The sequence below is a fragment of the Taeniopygia guttata genome, chromosome Z (assembly GCF_048771995.1).
Source record: "Taeniopygia guttata chromosome Z, bTaeGut7.mat, whole genome shotgun sequence".
Classification (NCBI taxonomy): domain Eukaryota; kingdom Metazoa; phylum Chordata; class Aves; order Passeriformes; family Estrildidae; genus Taeniopygia; species Taeniopygia guttata.
In genome coordinates this window covers 75928478-75951584 of record NC_133063.1, presented here as the reverse complement: position 1 = coordinate 75951584, position 23107 = coordinate 75928478, and the positions used below count along the sequence as shown (strand labels likewise).

The 23107-nt window shown below is 40.4% G+C and overlaps 1 protein-coding gene across 7 annotated transcripts in view; it reads left to right on the top strand.

The window, feature by feature from the left end:
- Nucleotides 1–7968: 7968 nt before the first annotated feature.
- PIP5K1B (phosphatidylinositol-4-phosphate 5-kinase type 1 beta) overlaps nucleotides 7969–23107 on the top strand; it is a 96266-nt gene continuing 81127 nt past the window's right edge. For 3 of the 7 annotated variants that reach the window (XR_012052997.1, XR_012053002.1, XR_012052996.1), the window contains exons 1-3: nucleotides 8008–8286; nucleotides 12340–12474; nucleotides 12967–13073. The gene's annotated coding sequence lies outside the window, so the exon portion shown is untranslated. Of the gene's footprint in view, nucleotides 8287–12339; nucleotides 12475–12966; nucleotides 13074–23107 lie in introns of all 7 variants that reach the window. The other 4 variants (XM_072922291.1, XR_012053001.1, XR_012053000.1 and 1 more) reach the window with 4 other exon arrangements.

Here is a 23107-nt window from a genome sequence, read left to right as displayed (position 1 = left end):
AAACACTGTTATTTTAGTTCTGTTTAGCTGAAGAAAGTCTAACACCTTGAACAAGCCTATTGGTGAAAGAAACAGGGTTTCTGCTCCTTACAGATTTCTTCAAAATCTTTTGTCTCTTACTGTCTTGGCTGGTCTTCTGTCCCAATGGTATAATTCACACCAAATGAAGACAAGTTTTCTTTTAGTGAATTAAGAACTTAAATGAAGTTTGGAAAGCAAAAACACTAACAAGGATGTGAGCCTAGCCTATTTTTTTTTCAATAAATGGATCAGGTTTCTTAATAGCCAGATGATTTTAGGTGAAGGATATCTAATTTTTAGACATGCAGACCTAGTCACCATTAATTTTTTTCTGGCCATTTCTTCAAATTCATCTTCAATTTGGGCTACAGAGAGTTGAATTGTAGTAATGAGTGTAAAAGAAACAAAAATTGAACTTTTCTCTACATTTCAATGTTTCTTTTCTCTAAAAGTTGTTCATAAATAGCATTTTAATACCAATAAACAGTGATAATACAGAAAAGCTCAGTAGAAATGTTGAGTATAAAATGATACCATTGCCTACAGCAAAACTAATGGTTTAAAGAGAAAAAATTCTTCTGACATAACATAAACATAATCTAACATTCTAACATAATCATAGTCCAGTATTTTCAGGAAATATCCCAACCAGAAGTGTGGTAAATGCTAGCAATTATGTCACATATGCAAAATTTTATCCATAATTCTTTGATGACTTTAGCATACCATCTGAGGCATATTTTCAGCATCTGAGTCCCATTACCTTTGACAGTCTTCTGTTCAAACACCAAATTCTGAATGCAGAGAGATCACCAAATCATAGAACAGTAGCGAGTAGGTTTTCCAGATGCACAGTTTCAATGGACGGAGTCAAAAGAAGATTCAGACACTCTGAAACAAATTCTCCTGAATATGCTGGATTTTAGCCAGAGGAGAAGGAATTCTGAATTCTTACAAACCTGTTTCATGTCCCCCTGTTCTTGTCTGTTCTGCTGTGCTTATTATTTTTTCCTTCTTTTGCAACTGGAAACAATTACTAAGTTTTTTTTTAGCATTTCCACATATTTAGAAGCAGTAGCTTGCTAACTACAGAACATTTGCTTGATTGCTCCCAAGGCCTAATGCAGCATCTCATCCAATATTTGCAAAGTACAGTATGCCTAATTATCAAAATTTACAGATAGTGCTGAGAGATATTGCATTTGCAACCCTACCTGTGTAGGATCACCCTTGGCCTGGGCTGATTCAGCTGCCTGTGCAACTCTTTTACCTGGTACCAGAGTTCCCTTCAGTGTATTTGCACAGCACGAACAGTGCTGGGCCACAGAGACAGGAGATAGCCTTAGTATACAGTGTTAGGAATACAGCCTTAGGAATACAGTGTACCAACATTTGCTCTTCAATATGATGATGTGATATAGCAATAGAAAGATAAATACACTGCAATTCTGTATCTGTGGAGCTGTAAAGGAATGTGTCTGGAAGAAATACCATGTGGGCTTGGTCACTACCTCTGTCCAGCAAAGGATATGTCTCATGATTTAGAACTTCTGTTTAGCTAGGGAATAAAGCAATACTTTCTAGTCCTGGTAGTAACTGATAAAGGCCCACACTTTAAACATATTTCTGAAATAAGTGCAATAGAACTTGCATGTAATTGCAAAAACAATTTCATGTTTTGAAATAGTAAAATAATTTACTGGTATCTGAGCAATCCACTTCTGAATGCTCTTAGGAATGGAATTTTCTTCCTCTCTGCCATATATGTAAGCACAGCTTTACACACATGTGGGCCTCAAGAGCCGGATTTTATCAGTAAAATGGTGCCAACACCCACTGAAAGTGCGCTGCATGTCATGGTTAAGTTCTCCGACATGAATCCTGAGTACATTTTTCTCTAAAGATTAGATGCTCTTTAAATAGAAAAACATAAAACAACACTGAGAGACTAAAACAAAATTATTCACTATCACAGGGGTAGGATCCCAAGTATAGGAGAAAGCATCTCTCTGCATGGAAGATGTTGCAGTGGCATTTGATTTCCCTGAAAAACAGTCTTGCTCTGCCAGATAGTAAACTGGGAGTTTTATACTTCATTTTCAGAGAAACTTGAAGAAGAAACATGCATTCAGACCACCACACTTCAATTCAGTGTCTTTAAGAGAAAACACAGCTTTGAGAAGGAGAAAGCCACAAAAACCAAAGTCTGCAGGGTGCATGCTACAGGCCAATACCTTCTTTTGGTTGGTTGGTTGGTTTATGTCATAATACAATAATCTAATTTAAAGATGCAAACATATATTCGAAATTCCATTTTTCAGATTACTTCAGATATGAAGCAGAATTCTTATACTCCAAATAATGCAAATTATTGTGAATTCATGACTGTATAATTAGTGAACATGTAAAACATTTATAAATGCAATCTCACTTTAAATCTGAGATTTAAAATATATAAAATATTTATAAAGGCAATCTCACTTTTTTATATACCCTTCTATCTAAAATGATATTTCTATAGTCATTACACTGTTATTTTAAAAAGCATGAAACTAGACTAGTCAATAAAACATTCAGACAACATTTACTTTAACATTTTACTTATTTCTTCCCCTTCTCTGAACCAGTTTGCATCTATACACACTAAGCAATGAAACTAGCAGGAAATTAAGAACTGGTTTAGAATTTCTCCGTTACTCTTATTCCGCAGGAATTTCTAGCAATTAAGATCGCTTCGGGTGCATGCCGTGCACTGGGAAACAGAACCGATGTCATCTAGCTTTTGACAGCTAGGAGAGCTCAACACTGCTGAATTTTCAAGCAAACATGTAGCAAAACATAACTAATTAACTGCTGAAACTTTGTATGCTCTCCATTTTTCAGTGATAGAACTTTAAATTATGTAGATGCTTCTCTCTTTTTAACCTTCAGAAAGTTTTTACAACCTGTTTTGTCTTAGATACAACTTCCTTTGTGGACCTGTCTTAGATTATGCAATATTCTTCAGGAAGACACAAAATAGTGGCAACACTCAGACTAGAAGATGTCTGCAACTGGTTAGCATGCTCTGCAACCTCACAGTTACAAGAAAAATCAAAAAAATACAGCTTATTGCAGAACTGTTCATAAAGTTTATTAAACACAAGTGCAGGGATACGCAGGTGGCTAAAAGGATGGAGTCACAGGTGAGAATCCAGAAATACTGAATCTAGTTGTAATCTTAGTCCAACCAAAAGCTGAAGAAAGTGATTCAGGGAGGAAATGTTTTCCCATCTTTCAGAAAAGCACACCTGTTCTGTTTAGAATATTAATGCCAACAGTACAAGGATGATAGTTTTTCTCAATGGAAGAGATCAGGATGATAGATTTGTCAACTTCTAGACAAAAGTTGTCTAAATGACTGTGGCTCATGTGAGTACCTGTATGAAGAGCTCTGATTTTTATAGCAAAACTGACTGCCTCGTTCTGCTCAATTATCTACATTGCTTGTGGAGTAAAAAAAAAAAAAAAAGCAAATAAAAAAGAAAACTGGGGGATGGTAGGATGGCGTAAGCAATCAGCTCTTAGATACCAGAGATTCATTATCACCTGAAAGTCTCAGTAATCCCAATCAAATAAAGTGTGTTCTCTTAAAAGTGGTAAGGACCCTTTTAAAAGGCCTTGTGTCCTGCTTTGTTTTCAACAAACAAAAAAATGCAGGCTTAGTGTTGACATTCTAATATGATGTAACTCACCTCTATTATAGTATGTAATAATATACATCTGTAATTACTAGATAGAAAGGAGAAAATGTCCTTGGGTATTCAGACAAATAAAATAAATGAATAAATTTTAATCCCCAGTAAAATGTATCCTTAATGAGCATGCTCAATATTATTTTAATATACATGCTTTTATTATATTCATAAGCTGATCAAATCAGCAGAAGTGGAAAACTAAACTGGTTTTTAATAATCTTGCTTGCTTGTGGTGAGAGAGAAACATAGTAAAGAAAACTGCTTATTTTAATTAAGAGAAGAAATAGAAGCCTTTATAGTACTTTACATTTATAGAGGAAAAAAATCTCACCACATTAACACATCACAGAACTGTCTGTATTGAAACTGCATGCTGTTTTGCCTCCTGCATAAGTCATATTATGGAGAGAGACTTTTGAAGCAAATGTTTTCATTACCCACTTCTACACAGAAGACTCTAAGAGCAGCTTTTACTGCATTTGCAGATTTCTAGAAATAGTTTCTGAATTTTATTTTTTTTTTTTAAGCTGAAGAAAATAGATCTTCCTAAGTGTAACATTACAACTTTCTTTCAAAAATTGGTCCATGGCTTACTGGATATGTAAAACCAAAGGAAAGTAAAACTGAAATTACTAATGTGGGCCTAAAATATTATCTGTGTATATGCTGGACTCTGTACTCTGAACTTCCACAGTTAGTAGGCTCAGATCAGTACTCATTCATGGATTGCAAGACGAAACAATTACTTGGATTATCTGATTTCACTCTAGTAGAGACAACTAGAACTCTAGGATCCTGCAGTGACTGAGCACTCTGTACTGCCATCCTTATGCAAAAATTTTGACAAAGAGAAAATCTAAGAAAAATGTTAAATATTCTGCATCAGCAAAATGATCCAGCGGCAAGTACTGATGGTTTCATCAAAATTCATCCAGTGGAGCTGTACACCACTGGCTCTCCTGGTAGCATAAACTTGTTCTGGCTCAGACATGACATACAATTAGACTTCTCCCCACACCATCAAGAATGTAAGTTGTGCGGGTAAAGTAAAAACTCATCGGCATAAAGCTAATTCCTATAAAATGTCTGAAAGAGTCTCAACCAGAAAACCATGTTTATACGAGATCATCGCTCTGCCACAGCGCTTTTGATCTGGAACTATGAGTCTTAAAACTGACTTCAGTATAATTGTTAATATATGTCTTCTGTCACACATATGTAAAAGTATATAATAGTACTTTTCCCATCTCAGATATTTTGTGAATAAATACATTGCTATGGAATGTCATAAATGTCCTCTATATAAACATCATCATCAATCCCATTGAACAGTGATTATACAAAGAAGAAAAATATGTTGACTACCCCCAAAGCTCCAGATTTTCTACAATTACCTCACTAGCTTGTATGCTAAAAACAGCTTAACATGGAATTCAGTAGGGAATTTTGGCTAGGGAAGGGATAATGTTCTTTACAGTAGTTAGATTTGTGCTAGAAACAAGTGTTTATAACTCAGGGATGTTTCTATTGTAGTGGAGCAGTGCTTAGACAGCATCAAGGCTTTTATTTCTCCTCAAGTGACTCCACCAACAAGGTGCACAAGAAGCTGGGAGAGGACACAATCAGGACAACTGACCCAATAGATTCAATATTTCATGGTGTCATGCTTGGCATATAAAACTGGGGAAAGAAGGGCGAAGGACCTGGGATGTTGACTGTGATGGTGTTTGTCTTCCCAAGTCAATGTTACACCTGATTGAGCCCTGTTTTTCTGGGATGGTTTAACACTTGCCTGCCCATGGGAAATGAGTGTATTTCTTGTCTTGCTTTGCTTGTAAATATGGCTTTACCTATTAAACTGTTTACCTATTATTTACTTATTAAACTGTCTTTATCTCAGCTCATGAGTATTCTTACTTTTACTTTTCTGGTTCCTCCCCCTCCCACTCCAAGGAACAGTGAGTGAATGGTGCTTGGTTGCCAGCTGGACATAAACCATGACAAGAGCAATCTACTAAAACGATAATTGCAGAAAATTAGATTGCAACAAGCAATCTAGTACCACAACTAGTGGAAACTCCTGTCCCATCAGTCTAGTTTTCACATACCTGTATGTAGCTGGTGGACCCCAGAGCACTATGAAGAGACCCTGGAAGTGTGAGGAGAAAAACATGGTAATTGAGATTCATAACTTGTCATTTATTGCGAGTTTACTTATATCATATAGCACTGTTACAGAGTATATGCAGGAGTGGAAAAAAAAAACCCTGTTTGGTTCAGCAAATTTACTCTTACTTTAGGATGCTTTTTTGAAAGTAGAGTAGTCAGGGGTTCTGCACACTCTTGGAAAAGGGCCTGGGACTTGGCATTGCCTGTTCATCATATATAACCAGTGTCACCACTATCTGCAGTTCTTAAAACTTCCTTTGCAAGAGTTCTGTAAGACAGTTTAGTTCTGCTCATTAAGGTGAAATATAACATGAAGCAGTTCACTTTAAAAATCTGAAAAAAAAAATTTGAGAAGACCTGATAGTATTAATTATTCTCATCTTCTGTTTTGCTATCTTGAAAATATTCATATAACCAGAAGCTAGTTATAGCTGCAGATTCTGAATACATTAAAGAAAATGCCATCCACTCTAAAGATTCAGAGCTGAGCCAGATGGCACATCTGACTGCTGTGTATATGAGCCACTGTACTCCTACTGCTGTGAAAATCAGAAGCTGAAGCATAAGTGGATGAAGCTAGTTTACCAGGAATCTCTCTTGCAGCTCTGACCTAGGGCAGACACTGTCTAAGTGGTGCAGCTAGTGCACACAGGTTTGAGTAAACATGTGATGAAGTTGTTTTATAAGTATCATGGAAGATAAAAAACTGAGTGAAGTAAGGACCTTGAACAAAATGGAAGAAAAATGGAAGCAGAACATTGAAATGCTATGTTATTTCTTCTCTTTAACACACATTGGCACACAATAGCTCCTTCTGCACTTGGAATTCAATGCGCGTGAGTCAGCCTGTCCGATATCAGCAATTACAGCTATAAATGCAGAGCTATTATGCACTCATGTTGTGTAGCTTGGGAGTAGTCTGTTCTACGAGGAACAAAAAGGTCTTGAGCAGCTTAAGGTTCTTAACTATTCTCAAGCAGCGAGCAGGCAGTCAACTGTGCAGCCTTGCTTCACACAGCAAGAATTCAGCTCCAGCACTCTGCTCCCCGAGAAGAGCCCAGGGCCCTGCAGGAGTGACATTCTCTTGTGTGCAGCAGTACTGCAGATGAAGTCCCAGTTAACCTCTCATTTTAATCAGTAGGAAATCTTTGCACATTTTTTCTCACAGCTTCCTTTCCACAGTCATTCATTTACACTGATTTATAGCCTTCCTCACTGTCCTCCTCCTCAATTCTTCCCCCTCAATTTTTTCCTGAGGACTGAAAAACTTAAACATGGAAAGTACATGTTGGGGAATTAACAATCTGGATTTTTTTTGCCTTCTCAGCATGGATGGGAATGACCAGGTGGGTGATGCCAGTGGTCCTGCTCAGGGTGCATGTCTGCTGGTAGCTGGCCCAGAAAGCAGTTTTATGTGAGAAACAGAATTCAGAGCTCGTATGTGACAAATGAGGAGAAATAAATGAGAGGCAAGGAAAGTGACCCTGTCCTCTGATCCTGGCCTCTGGTCCAGGCCGAAAGGCTCAGCCCTGAACAGGGGCTGAGAACAGGGGCTAAGACAAGCTGAGAAAGCTGGAGCTGTTCAGCCTGAAGGAGAGAAGGTTGCATAGAGATCTCATAGTAACCTTCCAGTATCTGAAGGGAAGCCAGAGATGAACTCTTGGTCATGAAGAGATAGATAAAATGAAGAGTAATGGGTACAAACTGCAAGAGAGGAAATTTAGTTAGGAAGAAATTCTTAGCGTGACCAGTGGAGCCAGAGCCCCCTGTCACAAACGGGCCAAAGGTGCCATGACTCGGCGCAGCACCAGGGGCTCGCACGGCCTGCGAGCGGCACGCAGCCCCGCACAGCCCCTCGCAGACATGTCTCCTGCGGACCCGGGACCATCGAGCCCAGCTGCTCGCCCGGCCCCTGCCGCAAACAGGCTCCCAGGGCGCCCTCACCCGCAGGGCGAGGGGAAGCGGCCAGGGGGACGGGAAGAGCTGCGGGGCCGGGCGAGGAGGGCGAACCGGACGCCCACCAAGCCGCGCCGCCGCCTCGCCCCCGGGACGGGCGGAGGGAGGAGCTGCCGGCGGGAGGAGCCGTCCCGCGGCACCGCCTCCCGCCGTCATCTGCCGCTGGAGGTGAGGGAGCGCGGCGGTGTTGGCCGGCAGCGGCAGGTTGGTTCCCCTCTCCGGCCTCGGGGTGCTCGGCGGGGCGCCGGCGGCGAGGGGAGCCGAGCAGGAGCCGTCCTGGTTTGGTCCCGGTCCGGCCGCAGGCAGCGCGGAGCTTGCCCTGCCCCGCCCTGCCCCGCCGTGTGTCCCCTGCTGCGGGCGGGCGGGCGCGGCGTGCCCGGGGACTGCGGCGCGGGCTCTCCGGGTTAGTCTGATACGCTTTTATTGCTGTTCCGTTCGGCCTCAGGGAGAAGGGCTGGGGGGGAAGGCGGGCGGCGCAGGGCGGAGGCCGGCGGGGCCCCCGAGCCGGGCTGGGGCAGGTGATGAGGCGGCCGGGGACGACGGGTCCAGTCCGCGCCGGGAGCCCCGCCGGCCCCCGAGGCCTGAAGCACCGGCGAAAATGTGTCTCGCTCCTGTGCTATGTATGTGTGTGTGTGTGTGTCTGTTGGTCTGTCTGTCTTCGTTTTGGGAGGGGGGAGATTTGTCTGTGAACTTCCACGGACTTTAAGTCTCTTGATTGTGGGGTTGCAGCACTTTAAGGAAAAGAGCGCCCAACAGCATGTAGGGGAGTGGTGGGAGGTAGATTCCTGTATGCCTGAGGCGCTGGCCATTTCGGGATTGAACTCTGCCGCCGCTTTGCCAGGTGCACATAGCCCACCCCGTGGAGGTCCGGCTGGGCGCTGCAGGGGGAGCGGGGCTGGACTGAGACTTTTCTGCTGATTTTGCTGAGTAGAGCCCGATAGAAGGAAAGTCCTTCAATAGTAAACTTACCTGTTAGTACCATAAAGTGACTTCTGTAAAGTAGCAATCTCTCCAGTACCTTGCTTATGTAATCAGAGGCTTTTGGTTTATCCTCTGCGCCCCTCTTTTCTCTTTAATGTTGCCTCTTAAAAGCTAAGCTTATGCTATTGCTTTAGGAAAACTTGGCGTTGGTGTTGTTATCTGTCCCTAAGGAAATGCAAATATACTTACTTCATGTTGCTTCTGAAAGGATATTGCTTAAGATGAAGAAACAGAGGGTTTGTTCCTTTTATTTTGTTAGAGTCATGTATTTATTTAGCTGATTTGACACTAGCATTTAAATAACGTAAGGTAAAGAGTACTTAGATCAATGTTAAAACCATTTTAAGAAATTCTTCTGGCAGTTCTGAAATTTACGAATGTATATTGTAGCACCCACTAGACTTTTTTATGTAGCAATGTAAATTTTTAGGATGTTTATCTCATGGTTTATTAATGTGGAGATGCTTATAATGAAGTTCATTAGATTGTGTCTCAAAATTCTTTCATCTTCAAAGTGAAGAATACATGTTCTGATGTATGCCTAATATAGTTGTTACTCTGACTCTCCCAAAACCTATAATAATACCTAATTTTTCACCTCTTTCTCCACTAAAATATTTTTTCCTATCCATAATCTGTTGGGTTTTTTCCTTATTGCCATTTCAAAGCTGATTCAGAAGGTACAAAATTGAACACAATTATTCAAATCCCTTTTGCTCTTGAAGTTCAGTGTCTAATAATTAATTTATTGGGAGAAAATAAAACAGGACTGTACATAAGTTATCTTCATTATTTTTATTTTACAGTATTACATTCTTTCCTTGATTCTTCCGTTCCTGCAATTAGATAAAACAGGGAGTTGAAAATAATTCTAAAACTTGGAATTGATCCTTAAGCCATTAAAAGCAGCAGGAGGTTTCTTTCTCCAAATTCATTGGATGCTAGTTGAAGGGTGCCTTTAGTTATATATTTGGATATTCTTGATATTGGAAGAATTGAAACATGTGCCTAAGAATAAGCATTTGCTCACATGTTTTACTGTAAAAGGGTGTTGTGGAAAAGGTTTTTTTTCTTTTACTTTCGACACCAGTAGAATGGACTAGAAATTATAAAACTACTTTCTCTGTGGCCATGTAATGTGCTCCATGTGCTGTGGAAAATGTGCTTACTGATTCCTCCAGTCCTGAACATACTGTACCTAATCAGTGTGTTTATATTCTATGTAACCAAGGCAGGTTAGGTGTGTTGGCATTCTTGGCTACTTTAGAGCAGAAACTGGCAACCGCCTTTCCTTGGGTAGCTGGTTACAAGGCACTGCCTCCCCCTCTCCTCCCAGCTCGCGTTTGGTTTTAGTGGTAGATAAGAGCTGGCGCAGCTTTCATGCCCTTTTCAGCACCCTGCACAATACAGTGCTGTGCTAGCAATTGCTGAGAGCCTGCCTAAAGGTTTGTCTTACACAGTGATTGAAGAATGAATACTTCTTGGTGTTGTAGTGTGATTGCCTTGGTTATGTGGTCACCTCCTATGAGGAGATAACCTGCTTAGTGGATGAGGGAAAGGCTGTGGATTTAGGCTACCTGGACTCTACTGAAGCCTTTGATACTGTCTCCCACAGCATTCCCCTGGAGAAGCTGGCACCCATGGCTTTTCCAGCTGCCCTCTCTGCTGGTTAAAACAACTGGCTCGATGTCCATGTTCAGACAGTGGTGGTAAATTGAATTACATCCAGCTGGTGGGTAGTCACAAGAGATGTTTCCCAGTGCTCAGTCAATCTTTAAGAATTTTATTTGTGATCTGGATGAGAGGATCTAGTATGCCCTCAGTAAGTTTGCAGGCAACACCAAGCTGGCTGGGAGTGTTGATCTGCTTGAGGGTAGGAGGGCTGTGCAGAGGGATCTGGACAGGCTGGCTTGGTGGCCAAGGCAGGGGTATGAGGTTCAACATGCCATGCCAGGTCCTGCACTTGGGTCACGGCAGCTCCATCAAGTGCTACAGGCTGGTGAAGAGTGACTGGAAAGAGACCCAATGAAAAAGGGCTTGGAGATGCTGGTCAACAGCAGCTGAACACAAGCCAGTGTGTGTGTCTGGGTGGCCAAGAAGGCCCCTGGCATTCTGGCCTGTACCAATGGTAGTGTGGCCAGCAGGACTGGGGCAGGGATTGTCCCCCTGTACTCAGCACTGCTGAGGCCACACCTCAAATCCTGTGCTCACTTCTGGGCCCCTCACTGCAGCACAGACATTGAGGTGCTGGAAGGTGTCCACAGAAGGGCAACAGAGCTGGGGAAAGCTCTGGAGCACAAGTCCTGTGAGGAGTGGCTGGGGGAGCTGGGGTTGTTCAGCCTGGAGAAAAGGAGGATCAGGGGAGTGCAAAGGAGGCTGAAAGGAGGGTGTAGCAAGTGGGAGTTGTTCTATTCTCTCAGGTAACAATTGGGCAAGAGGAAAAGGCCTTAAGCTGTGCTAAGGAAGGTTTAGATGAGGTATTAGGAAAAATTTCTTTTCTGGAAAGGTGGTCAGACATTGGAGTCATCATGGCTGGATGTGTTCAAAATATGGGTAGACATGGATCAGCGGTGGACCTGGCACAGTCAGGCTAACAGCTGGACTCAGTGACCCTAAGTGTCTTTTCCAACCTAAATGATTCTAAGATTCTATTGCTTGTGATGTGATTATGTGATGTGCTTATGATGTTATTATATGATGCCGTATTTGAAATTTATCTATTGTAGAAGTTAAAAAGCAAACTTCAATGATCAGGCAAAATAAAATGTGAATTTAGGAGCATATTGATGAGCAGATGGGTATTTATTTTATTGATTAAAACCTCATATTGCCTAATAGCAATCTCTACAAAAGTTAATGCAAAGGAATGCTTTTTCAAGTTAAGACTTTGCTGGCATAGCAAGCAGGAATTGGAACGATGGTCTTCATGTCTTCTCTGCTGCCATCCTGCCATTCAGTGCGAGGTACTGAATGGACCATTCCTTCTCTAAGTGCAATTTGTATTTGAATCAGTTTTGCACTATCCACTACTTGTTATAGGCTCACAGCACTGATACTCTGAATTTTATTTTCTCTAAATAGATCAAGTGTTGACACTTGAGTGTCAAGTGTTGAGGCAGGATGGGAATGAATAGACTTTGTTGAGAAGGCTGAGAGTATAACTCTGATTTATTTCAAAATACATCGCTCTTTATAGAGAGCGTCATCCAGACCAATTCCATTGGTCCTGAAGTGAAAACATCTCTCTCATTGGTGTGCAGTGAATGATGCACAGTGGCAAACTTATCTAAACAATGTGAACAAGAGAGATAAAGAACCTTATTTATATTCTTCTCAACAGTTTCTCAGGCTTCTGCCTGGTTAGAAACTTTCCATTTCTCTCTGAGAATACCCACAAAGTGTCTAATTTGTCATTGCAGATTCCTGTTGTGGTTATGTGGTCATGTGTATTTTCTTATTCTTCACATTTTTGCAGTCCTGAAAGACCCTTCCTCCTTGTATGTGAGCAAGAAAATTGAAGTCCTCCTTCAGTGAGCTGGAGATTCCATTTTTTTACATTCCTTCTTCATTCTCTAGCTGTGACTGAAAAACTGTATCAACCTGTTGCAAGGTACAATTTACTATTTTATTGTTATTTCCTCCTTGCAGTAAAGCTGGTCTGTTTTATTTGTCATCGGTGAAGTAGGAGGAAGTTGCACTTGCATTGTTTATTTTCACTCTTGTCTAGATGTGCTTGTGTTTTGTATTTTGAAATGTGAATTTTTAAAGTAAGAGTAAGCTCACAGTAGTTTCTTCAGTGTGTCACAGCTATCATCTGCATCATAATCAGAAAATTAAGTTACTTGGAAAATTTTTTGTGATGCTGTGCATTTGCATGGTCATAGGATGTTTCTGTCTAGTAAAGCAGGTGCTGGATGATGGCCGTTTTAGTAACTGTGTTAATTTTTGTTGCTAGCTCTTTTAGCTCAAGATTCATGTATTTTGTGATTGCACGCCACCTGGCCCACCCCCTGTTTGGTACCCTCTGTTTTTTTATAAGATCCTTGTTACTGCAGTATTAAATTCTATAGATAGTGATGTACCTTTTAAAATTCTATTTAAGATCAGAGAACACACATTTTACACACCCTGGAGCTGAGGCACAGAAGCTGAAAGATTCATTCAGTGCTGCATAAGAAATGTTTGACTGCAGATCAAGATCCATTGTTGGTAAGAGGATTTTTATTCTCTTCGAAGGGAGACCAGTTTACTGTGAATCATAAAACTCATCCTATGGAAAATAAAGTATTGGGCTTCTGGAATCAGGTTCCTTGGCACCTTTTATCTTTGTCAAACTTAGAATTTGGCAGTATTTTGGCAAGGGAAAATATAAATTGAAAAGTCTGTCTTGATGTCCTTTTGTGGAGTTCTTAGTTTATTACCACAATAATGTTATACATTATGAACACAAATGCAAAGATCCTTTAATTGCACAAATACTTAAAATTAGTGCCCTTCAACAGTAGAAATCTTGGTGTAATTTGCAGCAGTTGACAGTTATTAAGCCTTGCTAACAGCTCCAGAAATTTAACTGTGCCATTTGAGCTGAAGAAGACTGCTGCCGTTTAAGATTACAGCTTGGTGAGCAATGCAGTTTAATGACACATTGCCTTCAGCACCAAACAAAGCTGGCTAAAAAAGTCAAGCTACAAGTGTTGTGGCAGTTTGCCAGTTTTTTGGCTGTGGTTGCACAACTGTTGGTAAGGCTTTGTGATAGTATCGGATCACTGAACGGATCTGACTTAAAAATAACTGCAAGAACAAAAGAAACCAGTGTGATGGGCAGCTGTCTTTCAACTGGCTCTTTAGCTGGGGCAATTTGCAGGTTCAACCCACATTTGTGAGGTTGTGCTGCAGTGGGTGGGTTGTATAAATGGCAGGGGACAGGTGTAAGAAAAGGAATTGATAGTTTCTCATGCTCTTGACAAGATGATTGAGTGTGTGAAATTGCTGTTCGTGTTCATTTGATCTAGTCAAGAGAGAGAAACTTGTTGCTTGGTTTTTAACAGCTTGGTATTGCCTTGCCCCCAACCTGAATATCACTTTCTGTGCCCATCAAGGTTGTGTTGTTGTTGTTTTGGGTTTTTTCCTTCCTTGTTGCTGATACTTTGTAGCAAAATTAGCTACTTTTACTACTCTAGCAAAGCCCATGATCAGATCAGTATGTGCCAAGGGAGAGAATGGACTGGGTTCTCCTCGCACTGTGTGCCAAGATTCCCATCCTTTGCTATCTGGGGAAGTAATTTGCTTTTTTTCTTCTGGTGAGTTTGTTTTCACAAGAAGTTCTTGGCCTGAGTACTTGGTCTGTAGTGAATAAGCTAAATGCCAGAGGATAAATCCATGCAGCTAGATGATACCTTAACTATAGGGGAGCTACAGGACAGTCAGTCTCACCTCTGTGCCCAGCAAAATCAGGGCATAGATCCTCCTGGGAATGTGCTCTGGTGCATGGAAAATAAAGATATATTTGGTACCAGCCAACATGGCTTCACTAAGGGCCAACTGTACCTGAAAAATTTGATGACCTATAACAGGGTTATAGAGTCAGTAGTTAAGAGCAACTGACTTCACCTACCTGGACTTAAACAATACATTACCACTATTCCTTGTCTCTAAACTGAAGAGACATGGATTTAGTAGGTGGACCTCTTGTTGGGTAAGGAATTGGCTGTATGATTACACTCAAGCAGCTGCAGTCAATGGCTCAATGTCCAAGTGGAGGGCAGTGATGAGTGGTGTCCTCAGGGGCTGGTATTGGGACTGGAGCTATTTAGCAGCTTTGTTGGTGACAGGGAGCATAGGACGGAGTGCACCCTCAGCAGCTGTGCTGATAACACCAAACTTGTGATGTCAACATGCTGGAGGGCAGGGGTGGCATCCAGTGGACTGTGACAGCCATATTGGAATCTCATGTAGGTTCTGCATGGGACTTTTGTCAATTCCAAACAGAGATACAGGCTGAGAGGAGAATGGATTAAAAGCAGCCCTGGGTAGAAAGACTTGGGGTTGCTGGTGGTTGAGAGGCTGGACATGACTGGGCAATGTGTACTTGCAGCCCAACCACATCCTGGGTTGCATTCAAAGCAGGATGGCCAGCAGGGCAATGGAGGGGATTCTGCCCCTCTGCTCTGTTGAGACCCCACCTGCAGGGCTGCATCCAGCTCTGGGGTCCCAGCACAGGAAGGACATGGACCTGTTGGAGAGAGTCAGGAGGAGAGCCATGAAGATAATGTGGGGGCTGGAAGAGCTCTCCTCTGAAGACAAGCTGGGGATGTTCAGCCTGAAACAGAGAAGGTTCTGGGGAGACCTTAGGGCACCCTTCCAATATCTAAAAGGGGTAAGAGAGTTGGTCAAGTTGAATCTTGATGAGGTCATTTAGTCATACGACAATGGGGAATGGCTTTAACCTGAAAGAGGGTAGGTTTAGATTAGGTATTACAAGTAAATTCTGTACTTTGAGGGTGATGACGCATGGGAACAGGTTGTTCAGAGAAATAGTGGATGCTTTGTCCCTAAAAGTGTTCAAGGCCAGGTTGGAAGGGGCATTGAGCAACCTGGTCTGGTGGAAGGCGTCCCCATTCTGCCTATGGCTAGTGGGGTTGGAACTAGATAATGTTTAAGAATGCTTTTAATCCAAACCATTCTGTGATTAATTGTAAGAGGGGTGTGTCCATCACTCTCCAGGTCGCAATGTAGCTATTCTCAACAGCAGCAGCGGGGGGAGCAGGGAGATACCAGCAGCAGCAGCCTGATGGTGGTCCCAGGTCTGTACCAAGGCTGGCAGCCTGTGCTGGCTGCTGGTCTGTGTCTGCAGCTCTTCCTGAGTAGCATGTGTAGAAAAGTTTCCCAGTGCTGGAATGGCATTGCCATTTAGTTATGGAAAATCTTGTGAAGTCTCCTGCCCTTAGCCACTGGACCATGACAGCCAGTAAATGTTTGCTTTTGGATTCATTACAAACTGTTGTTTCTTCCCCAAATTTTTTTTTTTTTTTTTTTTTTTAGTTCATGAAGAGGCCTAACTGAATGAGATAGCACATCTCAAACTGTGGTTTGTTCAATTGGCAATTACTGCCTATTACTAATGGCAGTAATAGGGTCACAGGCTGTATGTCAAATGGCTGTTTGTTGGTTTTCTGAAGATTTCTGCTGATCTCTGAGTGGTTTGGAGGGATGTTTGTAATCTGTTGGCTTACAGAATTTGGGAAATGTGAGCTTTTTGTTTGTCTTTTTTTTTTACCCTAGTGAGCTCGGTTGCTGGTAAAACATTTTAAACACTCATGAGCCAAAAAATTTCGAAGAAGCCAGGTTTTTATTTGGGTAGCGTAAAAATCCATTGCAGCTACCAGTTCTGTCTATCTCCAATTAGAAGATTAATGAAAATATTTGTTTTGGGTCAAAGGAACAGTCTTCATGGCTATGTACCTTCTGTAACCCAAGCTGTAAAGTTGCATTATTAAAAGGGAGCTGAGAAATTTGAGAGGCTCCTATTAGAGCTATATTGAAAATCTTCAAAGGATGATTGAGCTAAATGGTAAGATTCTGAGATATCCTGGTTACTGCTAAGACAACTTTCTGGTGTCCGCAGATGCTCGCCCTTTTTATACCTAATTATAGTCTTAGTCTTAATGTGTTGTAAGAGGTTTTTGACAGGAGTAATGCAGTGGCCATTGAGGCCATGGCTATGTTGAGTTTGGCAAGGGGCACTACACATCATCAAAACTATCTCAGATAAGAACACCATTTCAGTAGTGCTGTCTGAGTTAAGATTTTGGATCACTGCATTACTTAGTTACTTTGGTGTCAAATTTGACATTCAAAACTCTGTGAAGGGGTGAGTCAGCTGTGTTGTAATCCTTTCTCTTTAGTGTTTGTTTCTCTTCCTCTAGGGTTTTACAAATTTGAAAAGACTTGCTACTGATTTGTCTGAATATACAAATATTTCTGTATGCATAATTCTAACAAAACATTACTAAGAAAATATATAGTCCTATTCAGCCTTTTCTTCCAGTATGTTTGCTGACTGTGTTGGGAGAGATGTATCTGGGGATGGAGGGGTGAAAATTGCCTTCTAGGCTGTTGGAAAGGGTGCCATGCAGTGTAGTCTTTTGGAGTATGAGTCAAGGTAAAGATCACTATACCTTGACTCTCTTCATTGTGCAATGCATACGCAGCAGAGCCACACCTGCTGGTGCTTATTGGGATCTCTGTATTTCTTTGCAATATGTTTTATGTGAGATTCTTCACTAAGCAGAGGAGGCAGTCTGGTGTGGAGATTGCCCTTTCTTACTCAGCTGACCCAGCTCCTGGTCACCAAGCTGCAGAGAGGTTCATTGGTGTTTCTGTGGTTAAAAAAGTAGCCTGCAAAGAAGAAGGCTCGTATGTCTTAGCTTGCATGAAGGAGCACACCCTTATGACAAAACTAAGTTCCCAGCTTCTGTCAAAACTTGTGTCTTTGCTTGAGTTTGAGTGATGTGGAGGTCAGTATGGATGGCTGTATAAGGTATGTGACAGTCGTACATGTCTGCGTGAAGGCCAGCACACAGAGAAGCCTTTGAGGGACTGGTACTTTAGCTCTTTGCATCCCACTCAGCTTTGAGGAAAAGAAACTTTCACATTCTGAGTGGTAATGAAGCTCCTGAGAGGAAAGAGAAATTTCCACCAAATTTAGTCACTTTGTTCCACATGAAAACAAAGGAAGTATTGTGAAGAGCTTTCTGGCTAGAAAACAGTAAATTTTCTCATGGGAGTCCACAGTTTCTGGTTTTGTTTTTAGTACAAACATGATGATGTAACAAAGTCATCTTGTTAAATAATGATACTTGTATGTTTAATGTTATCAGTTTCTGTTTACACTATAAACTTTTTTGCCAGCTATTCATAGATTGCTGTAGTAGGACTCTTAAATACAGCAATGGAAAGAGCATTATTGTGTATTTCTCAAGGGCAATAGAAATCTGAATTGGAAACTTACTTTGCCTAGAGGCTTTGCTGATCTTTCTACTAGAAATGGTTTTAAAATACTGGGAATGTGGATGAGTAAAGGTCATTGTCTTTCTCATCACACCTTTTGTGATTATAAGACTTCTGCTGAAATTTGTGGTGCGGATTCCATACAAGCACATGTGGTGCTTTTGAGACTACTTTAATCTTCAGGCCTGTGAGTGTGATGATTCTTAGTGCATGCAGAAAACAGAGATGGCATTCTTAAAGATGTGTCTGGTTTCTAGGCAGAAGAACACGCACAATATCATTACATGGGGAGCAAATAATGAAATCTAAGTATAATATATTAAAAGTACCTAAAATTGAAGCACAAACACCTGTGTAATTTTAAGAGATCTTCTAATATGCTAATATTACTGGACAAAACAATGCAGATTTTTAGTGCTGTAATGAGAAGGAGGAGTTTGAGACCTCTTCAATAAAATAATACATCCAATCAGAAAAGGGTCTTAATTGACCATGTGACTACAAGATCACTTATTTAGGAATCACTTGTATCACTTGAATCACATTTTTATCACTTATATAGGAACACGTGCTAAAATGTTCACTGTTGACCAATTTTTTTTTAAAGATAAATACATTTTCAGAGCAAGATCTAAGGAATGAGTAGTTTATTGTTGCTATTGCGCTGGCGCAGTAGTGTGGAGGAGGGGTTTTATAAAGGCCTTGGGAATTGGAAACTGAGGAAAAGATACGTTTATGTATGCCCCATTGTTTTGGGAAAAAGCCGCAGTTTATTACTATAAATACTTAGGTTAAGATGGCTCACATACTGCTTTTCATTTGAAATGTATTTCTTATTCAAAGTCTTATGCTTAAGTTTTTGAAGGAAAAAAAAGAAATTCTAACAGTAGGAGGAGTGTCCTACTTGTTAGCCTGCAAAGCTTTAATTAAGTCTTGGAGTATTGTAAACTGTCATCTCTGCACAGTCCCAAGCTCTCTGTTGGGAATTATGTAGAGCACAGCCAACTAATTTTGACCTGTTGGTGGAGAAATATTTTAATTGTCTGCGTATGAAAAAGCAGATTCAGTGTACTGTGGTGTTCTCATGCAAAATAGCCAAGAAACATACAAGTGTCTAGCAGGACTAGGTGTTTTATATGGCTGCCCCAGGCCTTTGTTTAGTGTTTACAAGGTTGTTTCTCTTTCTGTAGGATTTTATCCTGCTAGAGAACATACCAGGTTTTGTTGTATGTTAGTGTCTATCTAGGTGTGACTTTAGTTGTGTTCTTCATACACTTATGTTGGAGTCTGAAGTGTTACTGCTAACAGACAGACCCCATCTAGGACTGTCTGTGTTATTTGTCTGCCTCTCTGTAGCAGGGTAGCAAAACTAGAAGCTTTGAGCAGCATATGAATACTTTGAGTCATCTACTGCCCATACAGGCTGCAATGAGGGCAGTTTTCCTTCATTTTTTCCTTCTTACCTCAATGGACCAGGTTGTTATTAATGTTATAATTATGAGAGCACAGGCCTTCCTGTTGTGCTCTTATTAACAAAAGTGAGCACACAAAGCTTTGGGATAAAAGAGGAAACATATTTGAAACTACTCTTCAGAGTTCCTGGTTCCCAGCTTGAGATCATTGCGTTCTGCTAGCAGCTGAACTGATCAATTCACTTCCTCTTTTCAGCACCAGCCCAGTAAGTCACTAAATTATTGCTTTACTGATTAATATTCTAACTTTTCTTTATAGGCTTGTTTCTAAAGGGGAATCTGACGTGCTTGTCTGACTCTTAATTTTGATAGATACTCTGCTTGCTGTGGGAGCTGATAGTAAGACAAATGTACAGTGCAACACTGAGAAGGGAGATTGCTATCTCTGTGTTTCAGCAATGTATTAGCAGTATTTTCTTATATAAATAATTTTAAAAGTTGTTTAAAACAGAAATAAGAGCCATCATATGCTTGATGTCTGGGAGCTCTAGAATCTAGATTTAGCTGTATTTCTTTGGGATCTGAAGTCTGTCTTACTAAAGCCTAAACAGAACATGTCTTATGTGTTACTGACTTCTGAGTTTGTCTTTTCCTACTTTTGGTAGGTGTTTGAACCTACCCAGTTTCTGGTTTTTGTGCTTTGTGTCTCAGAAGTGACAGAAGCTCTGTATAAGGGAGGATTGATATATCAAACTGATCATCTGAGAGCAGTACCCTCTTTACCATAGTTTCTCCAGAGGAAATGTTGTGTAAGGATTCTTATAGTAATTGTGTTCTGAGGAACTCTTCTTTGAACTTGAGCAAGAAAGGTTGCTGTAGTTTAGGTGCATTTGTGATCAAACTGTAACTTTGTTGCAGCCCCAAAGCAGTTGTGCATCATAAGAATATCCTACCTCATATTTTTTGGTGGTGGTGCTTGAATTTATTTACCTGTGATGTAAAAATGATAATTTTTTAACAGCTGTGTGACCATATGTGGAAGTCAATTATTAACTAGTAAGCAGCCATGAACATATGCACGATTACTAAGTGCAGTTACCTTCATCACTCATCTTGACTTCTTATACTTTGTGAACACTGCACAAACTCTCTGTAATTCAAAATTGCCCTTTTCATCTTACCACTGGTGCCAAAAAGATTTTTGCTTTTTATACATTTTCCATATATTCGTAGCTCTGTAGATGACTATTACATAATTATGTAGGACTTTAACTAACTTTAGTACTGTCCTATCCCTTCACTTAGATTTTAGAATAATAGGCTAATGTTCCTGGAATCTTATTTAGTCTTGCCTTTATAGTGAACCAAGGACATAATAATTTTTTATTCCGTGTATCATAGACATAATAAATGTCTATGATAGGAGCTGGGGAGGTGGTGAGGGCTTAAATAGGGGCAGAACCAAAAGTGCAGGGATTACTTAATTAACTGTTCCTTTAATTGGATGATTTCTGTTAAGTATGCTGATTTTTTCAAACTTATAAAATTGTCAGGGTCCTGTATTATGTGTGCATTTCACCATGTATTTGCATCCTGAAGGACCTTCATTTAAGGTAACTGTTTTTTATCATCTTAATGTCGTTTGCTTTGTGATTTTAGGCATACCCACTTGCATCACGGTTTCAAGCTTGGTATGAAGTGACAATCTGCCTCAACAGAAATTTGAAACCTGAGGACCCTTTTGTGTGATCCTACTGTTGGTGTTTCCTTTGTTAGTTTACTGTACTAACTTTGTTGGTTTATTCACATCCCCACTCTGTCCCTCTGAGACATGTAGGATCTGAAGTGGTGAGATCTGAATCTAGGTGTTCTTTGGACAAACAAGGGGAACCCTGCTAGGTATAGGTGTGTGTCCTGATACAAAGGTTGAAATGAGTCTTCTATCTGGTCATGGCTTTTCCATACTTGCCTGCATTTCTATCATGTGGGCAAGGACTCCCTCTGGCCCTCACTAGTGGTTTTCCTGATGGCAGTCATGCCAGTGTCCTCAATCAGCCTTGTGCGCAGTGGTGTGGGCAGGTGTGCCCCAGGCACAGCTGGCAGAAAGCAGGCATCATTGCAGTGCTGATGCTGGTAACTGATGGTGAGGAGCTTGGTGTCTGGAGAACATGTAATGTGGTACTACAGAGAACTGATGCACATCCATAATCTATGCCTGGTTTGTGTCTATGTTAAACTTAAAAAAGAATTGTGAAAAGAATTGTGATTGAAGGACTGTCTGATCTCTTTGGTTGCAATGTGACACTGTAAAAAGCAGTGTGGCTTTGTATGTTTCATCCTTCTCACATCAGGCTGTATTTGAGTAATCAGAAGTTCTCTTTGAACAAAAAAGTTACTTGGAAACAAATAACTTTTTATTAAATTAAGGCAATGTGAATCGTGGGACAAACCCCCCCCCATCTGTACTAATTGGGATTGCTAAATAAATAGCTAATTTGCTTTGCTTAATTAAAAAAAAATAATAGCATATATTGCCAAGTCATAATCCATCTTAAATTGTACATTTACCTTTTAAAAGGAAGATGCTTATGTTTTGTTTGTTTTTTTTTCTTTCACCCTGTTATGGGCTACTAAAAAAATGGAGTGATTTATTTCAGAATTGTAAGCCATAGTAATTAAGGCATCGTTTAAACTTTTTCCATGCATAGCATTATTGCAGCTCTTACTGGAGCTGAATTTTACCTGTTTATAACTGCATCCCTATGCCAGGTTGATTCTGTGGTAATAAAGACCTTGGAAGTCACAGGGACACAGCAGTGTCAAGCTGCGTATATTTTTTTCCAAAATTCAGGGGGATTTCATCTGGTTGTTTGGAGTTCAAGGAAGAGCTTAAATCTAAAAGAATCATATTCAGTTCATTTTAATCCGAAATTATCTGGTCTGTTCAGAGTTGAATTGATGTTGGTAACAAATAGGATCTGAAATTTCCTCAGTCTTGATGTTTAGTATTGTTTCTTACTTAATGTAGAGTAACAGGATAGCACCATACTACGGCAAGTATGAAAGCACAAAAGTACATTGTTTGTTTAGTATGATTAAACTGGAGGTTAAAACGCAAGTGGCAATTTTGGATGAAGTTAGATGTATAATATCAGACTGTGGTAAGAAGTAAATTATAAGTTTTTTGCTTGGCTTTGAGTTGTTGGTTTTTTTGGGGGGGCTTTTGTTTTGTTTTTTTGGGGTTTTTTTTGGCTGTGAGTTTTTTGTTCTGTTTTGTTTAGGGGATTTTTGTTTTTTAATTTGATTGGTTTGCTTGATTGCAGACTTTTTGGTGGATTTTTTGGAGTATTTTTTGGTTGGTTTTCCTTTTTTTTTCTTGTCGCAACATTACATTAATAGAAGAATGTAGTTTACCTGCAAATAAATGGTGATAAAGTCCATGACGAAAAGTGTGGTTCATAAATGTTGAGTTAAAAAACAAAAGATGCTTTACGATATTTTTGTTGGCTGCTATTGAACAAATCTTTGATTCTTTCATAGATCTTCAAAGCAGAAAGAGTTGAAACTTCAAAGTTGAGGTGTAATTACAGGGACATAAGATTCTTTCAGGGATTTAACTTGTTTTTTGAAAAGTAAACATTTTTCTCAGTGTTTGCAACACTCTAATACTATGCTAAAGCATCACAAATGACAAGAAATCTGCTAAAAATATGTCTTTTTATGTAGTTTTACAGCGTAAGTGACTAGGTTTAGTAAAAATTAGTCTTAATTTTTGCATTTGCAATTATCTCTAGGGATCCCAGTGACAAATGTCTACCTGGA